The sequence below is a fragment of the Mirounga leonina genome, unplaced genomic scaffold (assembly GCF_011800145.1).
Source record: "Mirounga leonina isolate KUSES-001 unplaced genomic scaffold, KU_Mleo_1.0 Mir_129, whole genome shotgun sequence".
Classification (NCBI taxonomy): Eukaryota; Metazoa; Chordata; class Mammalia; order Carnivora; family Phocidae; genus Mirounga; species Mirounga leonina.
The window spans coordinates 36,382,729-36,386,142 of NW_023270323.1; the positions used below are offsets into that span (position 1 = coordinate 36,382,729).

The following is a 3,414-nucleotide window of genomic DNA, read 5'->3' on the forward strand; positions in this document are numbered from 1 at the left end:
AGAAAGAGAGAGAGAGAACGTAGTCTCATGTACCCCTTACCTTCTATTTACACCAGAAATGCCTTTTTAGTCTGCCTTTGAACTCTAAATCATGCCCATCCTCAAAAATTTAATGGCTTCCTTAAACCACTTAGTGTAGCATTCAAGGCCCTGACCAACCTGATCTAGTAAGTCGTACCATCACTAGGATTAAAATAGAGGTAGGAGCAAGTGCTACGAAGGTTCAGAGTTGGGAGATGGTCCCTAGCTAAGAGGATCTAGATACTTCTCACCGTAGATGATTATCCAATCTGCCCTTACAGAATTAGTAGAATTTCAACAGGTGGAAAGTAGGGGAAGGAACATTCTACACAGTGAAAACAGCAAGCTCAAAAACCCATCAGCTGAGACTTGCCTAACTCCTCCTCCAGCTCCCCCAGTTCCTTCTCTTTCAAGTTCCTTCACTTGTTTCTCTTATGACACAACTTCCACACTCCTCACTTTCCTAGTCTACACCCCAGTAGGACCCTTGTCTCCCCATATTAGGACAGTATATTATTAATTAATGCAGCTTCAGATGCAAAATGTTTTAAAGGCCCTAAGGGCTTAATCACCATGGGTCTGGTTATTTAATATCAAATGCAAGCCCTCCCCTGTGAATCAAACTTGAGAGGTATTCATTTTCATTGAACCAAAGAGAAAGAAATGAAGAATGGGAAGGAGGGAGGGAGAGAGACAGAGAGGAGAGGAAGAGAGGGAAGGAAAGGAGGAAGGAAGGGAAGAAGGAAGGAAGGAGAAAGAAAGAAAGAAAGAAAACTGCTACAAACTTGTCTGCATTTATTCTTTCTTTTTTATTTCTTTCTTTCTTTCTTTTTTTTTTTTTTTATTTTTACCTAAAATCTAATTTGAGTTGCATGGCTTTTTTAGATGCTGTAGCCCAGGGAATAATTCTGGCCTCTGTCAAAGCCCTCAAAGGCATAAACTGTTTTCTTTCCTTTTTTTATATCCAAAAAGGCAAAAATGAAACATCTCTTTTTAAACTTACTAGATAAATGTCCTTCCTTTCCTCTGCCTGACTGCTTCCTGGAAATGTTTTATTAATTGAGAATTTATTCCCACATATTGTGATGCAAAAAAAAGAATGGCAAATTGGCAGCTGCATTCATTTAAAATTAGCAGAGGCCCTTGTTCAAGAGATGGCATATTCAGAGTGACCCAAATTATCAAGACATGAAGGCCACAGGTCAAATTCAAGGCCAAGTTACAAATCAATAGAAAATTTCCTTGGGGGGGTGGGTGGAAGCTAGTGCTATGAACTTGAATTCTTAATTGTTTTTCAAGAGACTGTATAATTTGCTGCATCCAAAATTTAAGATCTTTGCAAGATAAAGACTTTGACACGTGAATGAGTTCTGGTTTTCTTATTTCGAGACTGTGGATTCTTTCCTATATATTTAATTCATCAATTTTTAAATTTTAATTATCATATGTTCTTAATAATGTTTTCTCTGGAGATTTACTTCAAAAGTTTGGTATAATGTTTTTCTGCTTTCGTGTGCTTTTTATTCCTAACCATGTTTCATTTTTTTTCCCTCTAGAAAAGAGCTTAGTCTGGCTGAACCCACATGAATGTTACACTGAAGTTCAATTATCTGCTTTACATGTTACATAACTCAAGGTTTTGTCACTGAAAATTGGGGTACAACATCTCCATTATGATGTTAAAAGATTTCACTTCTACTCATTTGGGGTCACCAGCCAAAGAGAAGACATTGGTGTGTCAAGGACTAACGTTTTGGGTGTTTCTCCCACTCTCTCTGCATTTTCAGTAGTACCTGTCACTGTTTACCCTTCCAGGAATCTCCTCCTCATGTAATTAATTCTGCAGGGACTGAACTCTGGCTCTGAAGTTTTTGCTGTGAGTTAGCCCAATTTCTATTTCACATTGAGTTCAAGTGAACTTAGAAGACAATTTAAAAAATACTGCTTTGCTTTCTCTATAACCTTATTCTGAAACTTTTTTTTTTTTAAGATTTTATTTATTTATTTGACAGAGAGAGAGAGAGCGAGAGCAGGAACACAAGCAGGGGGAGTGGGAGAGGGAGAAGCAGGCTTCCCGCGGAGCAGGGAGCCCGACGTGGGACTCGATCCCGGGACCCTGGAATCATGACCTGAGCCGGAGGCAGACGCTTAACGACTGAGCCACCCAGGCGCCCCTATTCTGAAACTTTTAGTGAGAGTAAAAAAAGATTTTTTTTTTTTTGTGATAGAAAGTGCACTGGATACTCTTGGTTTCTCTTCAGATCATAGAAATGTTTTGCCTTTTACTAAAGATTTCCGTGGAAAGGAGCAACTTTGAGTCTTAAGCCAATTTTTTGAGTCCTTGTTTTATCAAGTTAAAAAAAAAAGTGAGAGAGTGAGAGAGAGAGGAAGGAAGGAAGGAAAAGAAGAAAAAGAGTGAGTGAGCACAGGCCAGATAGGCTAAAGAACTGTTTCTCCCCTCTATCGCATTAATAAATCACTTCTCTTGAGTTTTCCCTGTAAAATGAAGAGGTTGGATTGTGATGTCTCAAAAGTTCTCAGCAGCTTAGAAGCCTAGGGTACTTTTTATTCTGTTTGAAATTTCAAATCATGTGTAGTTTTTCCTAGTACAATCATATATATTTTAAGTTCAATGTACTGACGTCCCTAGTTTCTTCTCTATGGTTCTCTTTTGCCCTCCGTGGAGACCCACCAGTAGCCTTGAGCCATACTGGCTTAAAGATTGGTGTTGTCTGAAGACAGGGATCTGAGGTCTGGTTTAGCTCTACTCAGTGCAGGATCATCTATCCTTGCTTCCAGCTGGACCCTGACCTTCTGTTCTGGTTCTGACAACTGGAACGCAATGTCTTACCCACTACAGTATCTGCAGCTTGAGGCACAGAGATGTCCCCTAAATGCTGAGAGAAGGGAGGGAGGTGAACAAGGGAACTCCAGAATGAGCTGGGCTCCCTCCTGCCCTCTCCCAGAGCCCAGAACATACTTTGAACTACTCTCCCCTTGTTCCTCTTCCCTTCAGCACCACTGGCCTCCTTGAAGCCCAATTGCGGTTCCTTGTTCTGCTTGCTGTTCCTCTTCGGAAGCACTGTCCAGTACCCTCTATCCATGCTGCTCATTCCTGCCCCTCCTGATTCAGATGTCATCTCCTCATTTACCAAGCTTTTAGAATTACAGCCTCCTCCCCTTTGCATCCAATCCTGTTGTCCTTCCCTGGTGTTTTTCTTATTAGCATTTATCACTAACTAGCATATTATGCATTTTATTTACCTTATTTATTTTCTTTCCTTACTAGAACTTAAGCTCCAGAAGAGAAATTGTTCTTTATCTCCAGTGCCTATAACACGGTCATTGTTCAACAACAGTTTGTGAAATGAATGGTTGGGGGATCTCAGCTTG

General features: G+C 40.2%; 1 non-coding gene across 1 annotated transcript; it reads left to right on the forward strand.

The window, feature by feature from the left end:
• Positions 1-2,263: 2,263 nt before the first annotated feature.
• Positions 2,264-2,378, forward strand: LOC118011000. Its single transcript, XR_004679393.1, has one exon. It is a non-coding gene; the product is annotated as a U5 spliceosomal RNA (small nuclear RNA).
• The last annotated feature ends 1,036 nt before the right edge of the window (positions 2,379-3,414 follow it).